The sequence below is a fragment of the Gadus morhua genome, chromosome 3 (assembly GCF_902167405.1).
Source record: "Gadus morhua chromosome 3, gadMor3.0, whole genome shotgun sequence".
Classification (NCBI taxonomy): domain Eukaryota; kingdom Metazoa; phylum Chordata; class Actinopteri; order Gadiformes; family Gadidae; genus Gadus; species Gadus morhua.
The window spans coordinates 11,290,737-11,300,173 of NC_044050.1; positions in this window are offsets into that span (position 1 = coordinate 11,290,737).

A 9,437-nucleotide genomic window follows, 5' to 3' on the forward strand; every position below is an offset into this window, starting at 1 on the left:
GTCTCTCTTTCTCTCTCCTCCTCAATTCACCATAATTCAGGCCTTTATGGGAATTGTACAATTGCCAGAGCGCAAAAAAAGGAAATTAGAAAATGTAAATTGATAGAATCTACATGTATAAAGTGAAAAGTACTAGCCTGGCTCCGCCCGCCTAAGTACTTCCGCTCAATTTGAATTTCCCTAAATGAAATGAAGTGAAGTACGAGAGTCTGGTAGAACCAGGCTAGAAAAGTACCTGACAAAGACTAAAATATTACAGGAAAGTTTTTTTCAACCTTCTTTCGCTCTCTCTCTTTCTCTCCCTGCACTGCTCTTCTTCTCTTGCTTCCTCTCCCTCTCTCTTCCTCCCTCTCATAACCTCTCTTCCTCTGTCTCTCTCCCACTGTCTCCCTCTCTCTCTCTCTCTCTCTCTCTCTCTCTCTCTCTCTCTCTCTCTCTCTCTCTCTCTCTCGTGCGCGCGCTTGCTCTGGCTATATCCGTCTCTCTCTCTCTTGCTCACGCTCTCGCTCCGTCTATATTCCTCTCTCTCTCCCCATCTCTCTCTGGATATCAAGTGTGCTACCTGAGCACCGTATGAATATTTGATCATCCTGGGACACCCAATCTAAAGACGATGACAGAACTCTCCCATGGAGTGCGCTCTCTCTCCCCTCCCTCTCTCTCCCCTCCCTCTCTCTCCCCTCCCTCCTTATCCCCCATCTCTTTCTCCCTCACTCTCTCCCTCTCCCCCTGTCTGTCTTTCATAAATGTCTGTGTGTCTGTCTGGTTCATCAGGTTGAACACATGTTCAGGGCTATGGGAGGCAGAAGATGTGGAGACATTGGGTGTGTAGTGTGTGTATCTCTGCAGAGAATGATGCTCAACGCTGTAACTAAGTAATAAACACAATAGAACACTTATTATCCACTAATCCATTTATTATAAAAGTTTCCTTGTTAATTGTGTAACAAAATATCCAATACCCTGCTGTCTCTTTGTACACCTTCGTTATTGTGTTGTATTTTTATTTTATTTTATTTTATTTTATTACATATGTTTGTCAGTGACCTTATATCCAACATGAATCTCTCACAAGGAGTATAAATGCATTGTACCAGATTCAGCAACTAGAAGCACTCAAATCAGTCATAGATCCAAAGAAAACAACAACAATATGCAATGTATATAAGTATGTAGTCATTCCCAATCCGACCCCTCGCTCTGTCAACAATCTCCATCCACCCGCCACCCCTCCCACCTCAACCCCGACTCGCTTCCAAACTATCAACTCCAGTACCTGATGTTAACATCCTGTTGTGCTACAACCCATAGAATGGAATAGAGAAACCCCGGTGTCTAATTAATGTAGACAAGACTGAATTCTTTAAAATGAATGTAGGACATCATGGGAAAATATATGGAAAATCTATATCTATATAATTCAGGGAGCTTCTCCCATTCCTCAATGGCTTTAAATGATGAGGCCGATTTTCTGAAGGGATGCTACAATGTACCCTTGGAGCAGCGCTTCAAGGTCTGCATCTTTGAGGTCAAAGTTGCAGTCTGCAACATTCACGTTCTCCAGATAAGCAAGAACAGAGTCATTTATCTCTCAGCCAACAAGACACACACACACACACACACACACACACACACACACACACACACACACACACACACACACACACACACACACACACACACACATGCAAACAAATAAGATGCACGCAGCACATTGACACATGACATTGTTTTTGAATGCTGAATAGATTATTTTAGGGGTTAATTTGATTATTAAATTAGGAAAACGATAGTTATGTTTATAACTCTAGTTCTATGATTGTAGGCGAAGCCTACAGGTACATGAAATAGAACTCCTTGTTGGAGTGTCAGTGGATGATGGCTGGTTTAGGCAGCCTCACCGGGCCTGAGTCAGGCTGATTGGACTCTGGGGCTTGGCGGGGCTGCACACCTGTACACAATGATTCATCAATGTGCACAGGTTCACCCATTAACAGAAAAACGGTTTTAACATCCCCACCCTGTGACCTTTATCAGGACGAGCCCAGTAAAAGCCAACTAGAGGGCTTGTAATATTGACTTTGGTGCACTCCCCTAAAGGGGAAGAAATCGTCTACTTGTAGATAATGGTAGAAAAATAGTGTGTGGACTGAGCACTGGTTCAACCTGTATTGATTGCCTGTATGCATTGACAATGCCCATGCTATGCACGGCTGCAATACTTCTCCTACGTGGCTTTTATTGGGTTCCTCCAAAAAAAGGGAACAGAGTGGAGAATGTTTGAAACCGGTTTAGAATTGGTCTGACAATGGTACAGGATGCAGGTGAGCTCTAGTGTTTGTGTTGAGGGCTGGTTCAGCCTATGCACATAGGTTGCTTAATTGCTTAATGCAGAACAGGTGTGCAGCCCCATGCCCCCAGAGTCCAATCAGTCATACTCGGGGCCCATTGAGGATGCTGCAACCCGCCATCATTCACACACTCCTCCGAAAAGTTCTGCAGAGAAAATAGTAAAAGCACAATGGCACTCAAATGTTTCCGATTCAAATTCAGAGTACTTTATTGTATTAATCCCAGAGATAATAGATTATGACAATTGCTCGGTCTAACGTGATTAATAATTAAAAATCGTATTAAGTTACCCCAAAAGCTCATGGCGTAACTTAATTTGAAACGTCCATTTCACATTATCTGTCTCGAGGGCCATGCAGACACATAAGTGAGGCCTGAGTTGGATGAGGAGGTCCGGATGTAACAAGCACACAAGAGTAACAATGCAATTATTGATAATTGGTATACATAGTAAGGTTGGTATTTACTGCACATGGTTTTAACTGTCACATGCTGATATGTGTGTGCAGTGAGATGCTTGTTGCAGAGAATATGCTTATAACATGTAGGCCTTTAGTAGAGGATAAAATGTAGAATATATGGGGCGAAATACAGGATATTCTTAGTTAAAAAGGATCAAAGGCAATACAGTATAAATGAATCGACACAATAGAGCAGACCTACAACAGGAGAAAATTCCAAAGCATTTACAACCTGCTTTGTTTTGAAATTATTTGATTGGATTGGATTGACGATAAAATATGTAAACTATTAATTTGCAATTCATTCTTTTATTTTTTCTTCAAAAATATTATTTGATAAATAAATAAGTTCCTCATCATGATGAGGACAAAATTATTAAAAAAACAGCAAGATTCACGTTTTTCTAGAGTGCATGGTCCACTGTTGACCACAAGGTGGAGAACTCACATCATGTACCATCAGTCGAACGAGCCTCTTGCAATGGAACCAAAGGAACCCCGTCGATGCATCATGTAGCTAATGTTATTATTACTAAAAGTAATATAGCCTCATAATAACTAAAAGGACATTTTTTTTAAGAATAATGAAAAAGAAACTGAGTAATAACAGCCTAATTCTAATAGTATTAATAAGCAGATGAAAAAAAAATTGGGCCTTGATAAATTCGATGTATTGTGGGTTTAAATATAAAGAGTTTTTATTCCCCATGGAAACAAAAGGGTGGGATATTCTACCTCGGTCAAATGCAGACATGCCAAACTTGAAAAGGAATGTCCTAAATGATAAAGCAGAGTTCAGTTCCAAGGTCAGAGAGTGAGAGAATCCCCCCCCCCCCCTTTCCCCTCTGCCTGTAACCACCACTCCCACCACTCCCTGACTTTGTAATCATCGCTCCCTGCGGCGGCCATTTTGTGTCTATCTGCCTTATCTCCTGTTTGCAGTTTCCCCACTCTGTCATTACTCTGCCATTAGTTTTTGTCTAAACCACAGGGCTGTAGCTGACCTTACAGTCCCTTCAACAACTGGTTTACAAGATAACAAATGAATGTACACACAAAAACATTGACACACACATATTAATTGACAAACACCCAGGCTCACACGCACATACAGACGAGTTTGCATGTGGGCAAACAAACAAAATAGATTCAGTTGAATCATAATAGATTCAGTTGACAATATGATTTAAGCATTTTGGCTTCTTTTTTACAACCCTCTCAAAGTCAGCGAATATAAAGAATAAAAAATCATATTCTTCTGACTCTTCAACCTCCTCCCCATTTCCTGTTACCCTCACACTGAAACTTCCTGACTCCTTTGACTCTCTCACTCCTCTAGATTGCATTTATTGACCCATTGTCTGCACCAAGAATCGACTGTACACATTCTAAAGAACTTTGGTAAATATCTATGCCAATGAAACCAGAGGGCCCAAAATGGTCAATGGCAGCTCTCAGATGCTTCATTCCCGTTTTCCTCAGCAGGCATTCCACACAGTCAACACAGAGTTTCCAATATCTGGCTGGACGGTGTCCTCTTCCTGGTCGATGACGGGAATAAGATACTCCTATAATATATCAAAATCAAAAAATAGGATTAATGCACACTTAAAGGAATACTTAACCGGTGGAGACATGAATCTGTATTGAAAGTGAGTCATACATTTAGTGGAATATTAACATAAATTTCAAATTTTGTGCCTTCTTGACCGAGAAAAGACAGACAGTGACTTTTTGGCGCTTGAGGATTGAAGACGACAACTCCAACAATGCCAATCAGCATTCACTCCCTGAGGAACGTAACATAACAGCCAATAAGTGTTCACTCCCTGCAGTCCAGCGTGAACATCAGCATGGAGGAGAAGTGATTGTTGACGTTTGCGGACTCCTGGAGCCCTGTATCTAAATTATATAATATTATATAATATATAGGTATCTATAAAGTATAATATATAATATCACGGCCAAAAGCTGTGTGTGCCTCTGGATGATATAATGAATTAAAGACTGCGTCGGGTTCTCGGACGTCTCTGGTACTTCCACAACAAGTAAAGACTCGTAGTGGGGATTATCTCGGAGTCCTGCACGGGTTCGGTACCCGATGGGTGACCCTCACAATTTCGATGAAACGGGGGAAAAATAATGTGGATACTGTGTCGGACGCCTGAACAGCGCGGGTCGGTTACGGGTTTTGCGACTGTAAGCGATACTTCTCTGGTGCTGGAGATGTTATTCAGGAGCAGAGCCAGTAAACTAAAACCGTCCTTTTTTTTTTGCACAGCAATCTAAAGCCCCACACCAAACACCAGTTAGTGTAAAATGTGTCTAATTTTCCTTCGGTAGCGGGTTTGGCATCGGTATCAATTTATAGCGTGTCTGGTCGGGTGCAGAATGTAATTCTCGGGTACGGTATGGGATGGGTTGCAAAATAAGACCCCTGTATTGATAATTGGCCATGGTGGAGAATGGTGTACTGCAACTTCAGATTGATATGGAACTGCGAACCACGTCATGGAGGAGAAAAGGATTGTTGCCAGCGATTGTCTCCCGCCGGAGCCCCGCTGCCCGCTGCCGCGAGAAACCACCGCCTTGGCGCTGCCCGCTGCCTGCTTCCGAGGCGGAGGTGCCCTGGCGCGGGCAGCGGGGCTCCGGCGGAAGACAATCACGGGCAACAAACCCTTTCTCCTCCATGTCGCGGTTCAGTCTACTTCAGAATGATTGAAGAGTGGAAGAACCAGAGACGTCGGAGAACCTGACGCAGTCATTTGAGATGATATTATGAATAAACGACTGCGTCGGGTTCTTCGACGTCTCTGGTCCTTCCACATCAGTTTGAAATTGCAGTTCAATCTGGACTTCAGAGCCAGTGAAAGCCAACGTTTCTTCCTCCAATTCATTCTCCACCATGGCCGAGAATCAATTCACAGGACTCCAGCTGTTTCCCATTGCAAATTCGCTTCTGCCATGGTCGGAGGTTTGTGTCGGTCTAATTCTCTAGCTAAGCAGTGAAGAAACATGGCGGACATTTTGTTTACATCTCGTACGCGAGCTCCCGCCCCCCTCATTCCTTATTGATGGGCTTACACATTTGCTGAACCAGTGGTTTGTAGTCCTCGGCCCTTCTTGCAGGCAAGCAAAATTCTACTGACCTGACGTGAAATGCTTCATTTGACGTCAGGTCAGTAGAAATGTAGGGACAGCTGGGCCAAGGGAAGACTGGGTTAGTCTGAGGGAAGAAAAAACATTTTTTTTATATTATAATAGCAAATTCATAAGGATAGAACGCCGGTTCTGTATCGGTGAAGTATTCCTTTAAAGGGCACCTAAATGGTTGTGTTATGTTCCACGTTTCTAAAGATAAAAAACACAAAAACTTCTGGATCAGCGATGGGATGTTGTAGTTGATCAACTTCCACAGTTGGTATGGCGTTGTGTTGTTTTCAGTTCTCAGTGGCCTTTTGTCTCTTCCCTCTCGGAAAACATCCAGCGCTCTTTGCACACCTGGCACAAAGACCTAATGACAGCTGCAGCGATCTGTGGTGCTGCTGTAGGTATGTGGTAGTGGAACTGTCCAGCCTAAGCACCCTTCTAGCTGGCCCAGGTCGCTAGCTTCCAGCAAGTCAGGGCAGGCAGTGAAGAGTCCGATAGCGGCTGGTCAGACTAAGGAAAGCTGAAAGGGCTCAGTTGATCACTGTGGTGAAAAGTAAGCTACTGGCGGTGGTCCTCGCTCTATCAGCATTGTCCATGACGTGTCATCAGTTTGAAGACCATTCATCCCTCTGACACCTCCGTCTGCCAATACCCCATCCATGCACCTGAGGTGGTTGGGTGTTTTGGGTCTTTCAACATCAGACACCGGTTCCCCGGCAACCCAGCCAGCGTTGATCAGGGCCCAGCTTGCATCCCAGCAGCATTCGCCCATGGGTACATCACATGGCTTCAAATATGTTTGAACTAGTATACAACTAGCACTTACCAACTCAGACACAAGAGAGCAATAAATTAACACGAATGAGGTGTTGCAGTAAATAAACTAGCAGCCCCGTTGTCTCAACTAAGCACAACTGTTGCAGTTAATTAATGTTAAGCAGAACGACAAATTAGCAGTAAGCAGTATAATTGAACCAGCTACATTTGTAAGGAACCTTGTTGTGACCTTAACCTGAATAACCTCCACATGTAAAGAAAACAATGACGATCGATGAAAGAACTACAAAAACAGTACAGTAAGTATATTATTATACACTACTCAAACGAATGTACCCCAATGTATCCATGCCCACTGGTGGACTTAAAACTTTTAAAAAAAAAGAAAATACATTAGTAAAATGCTAACCCTACCCCAAAAGAAAATTGGTTCAACAAAATACGCAATCGTATTTAAAGAAAAGTAATGGAACAAAGTCACTTAGCCAATTCATGGTTTATCTATCAACAGTTTCTTAACTTACAGTTCCGTACCATACCAAAATAAACCATAGAATTTGTAACAAATCTTACCAAACCACACCACAACACACCAGACCATACCATACCCTATCATACTATACCACACCACACAATACCATACCCTTTCATTCTATACCACACCACTCAAAAACATACCAAAATGCACCATATTTCACGATACCATACAACACTCACACCATACTACACCAGACCCACAACATACCATTGTTTAATGAAATATTCAGACAAACCACAGCTGTGTGTGTGTGTGTGTGTGTGTGTGTGTGTGTGTGTGTGTGTGTGTGTGTGTGTGTGTGTGTGTGTGTGTGTGTGTGTGTGTGTGTGTGTGTGTGTGTGTGTGTCTGTGTGTGTGTGTGCATGTGTGTGTGTGTGTGTGTGTGTGTGTGTGTGTGTGTGTGTGTGTGTGTGTGTGTGTTTGTGTGTGTGTGTGTGTGTGTGCGTGTGAGTGTGATATGTTTGTGCAAGTCTGAGAGAAAGGGTGGGTAAGAGAGGCATTGCTCTAAAATGATGGTGTTTTTTGTCTTTGTGTGTTTAAAAAAGGTGAGCATTGACAAAAAGCATAGGTCGAAAAAAGAGAAAAAATTAACTAAGCCAATTCATGATTTTTTTAAGATAGTTTCCGCAACGAGATTGTTTTTTTATTACGACACTTGTTTTTACGCTGATAAGATGTTTTTTTGTACAATACTTGTTCTTACGCTCTTAGTGTAAAGTCCCGTATTTCACTCCATATCACCATGATACACATTGCTATGCGTTGCTATGATGCACTATGCTATGCTACATTATTATGTTATTATGCCACATATTACTAAGTTATGCTATATTATGCTATAGTTGTTTTTATTGCTACAATATTTCATGCTATGCTACATGTTACTTTGGTACGCATTACTAGGCCTCATGTTACTTTGTTACGCTACGATGTTATGGTATAGTTGTTGTGTTGCTACAATCTTTTATGCTACATGTTACAATGCTATGTGAATGCTACTGATTCAGAATTGAAAACCCATCTGCCTGATGAAATGAGGTGAATTGCTGCTCTTCGTGTTGTTTTGGTTCTGGCTTCAAATTCTAGCTGGCTTGCCTCATCATTCGCCATCTCACTGAGCAGGTGTACGGCCTTGGTCAGTGAACTGTGAAAGCTCAGCTCCTGTTCCTCCTGGCTTGAAACAGACACAGCGTTTATCACTGTTTCATTTAATCCCCCTTTCATCCTTTCCTTTCTGCTTGTGTATTCTGGAGTGTCTGAGTTTGACGTCAGACAGCTCTCAGAGACAGAAGATAAGAGAGCACAGCTCGAAAAAATAAGGCAGAGTTGTGTGTGAGTGTGTGTGTTTCTGTGTGTATCTGCGGGTGTGTTGGTGTGAATATGTTAGTGAGTGTGTGTTTGTGCATGTCTGATTGTGTGAGTGCGTGTGTGTGTGTGTTTGTGTGTTTGTGCATATCCGTTAGTCTGTGGTGGTGTGTGTCCTGTATATGTCTCTGACCACATCTACATCTTTTATGTCTTATCCTGAATAATGCATAAATCCCCTGGGCAGGGGTCCCACACAGCCCCCCCCAACACACACACATGCATCCATCCCTGCCCCCACATACACACACACACACTGCTTCCATTTGCCCAAAATAATAAACGGCAGAGAATCAAGTTAATTATCAACACAGAGTGAATCACATACACACTAAGGCATCATCGTCCTCGCAAGAACAACTACGAGTAGACACTGATCACATGTAGCAGGAAACCACATTTTTTACACAAAGCAAAGTTTCTCTCATGTTTGTGTCCCTGCAATTTCCTGTTTAGGTAGTTGAACTTCCTCTTGAAGTGGAGAGTACGTATTTTATCAAATCTGCTTATATCTGTACACTTATGAAAGCCTTGTGATTGCACCGCCAGGCAAATATGTGTGTGACTGTGTGTGTGCTTTTGTGGTACTTTGCATGTGTCAGTGTGTATGTGTGTGTGTGTGTGTGTGTTTGGGACTGGGCATATGTGTGTGGATGACTTTGTGTATGTGTGCGTATGTGACTGTGCATATGTGTGTGACTGCATGTGTGCGTGACCTTGTTACTGTGTGTGTGTGTGTGTGTGTGTGTGTGTGTGTGTGTGTGACTCTGCGTTTGTGTGTGACTATGTGTGTG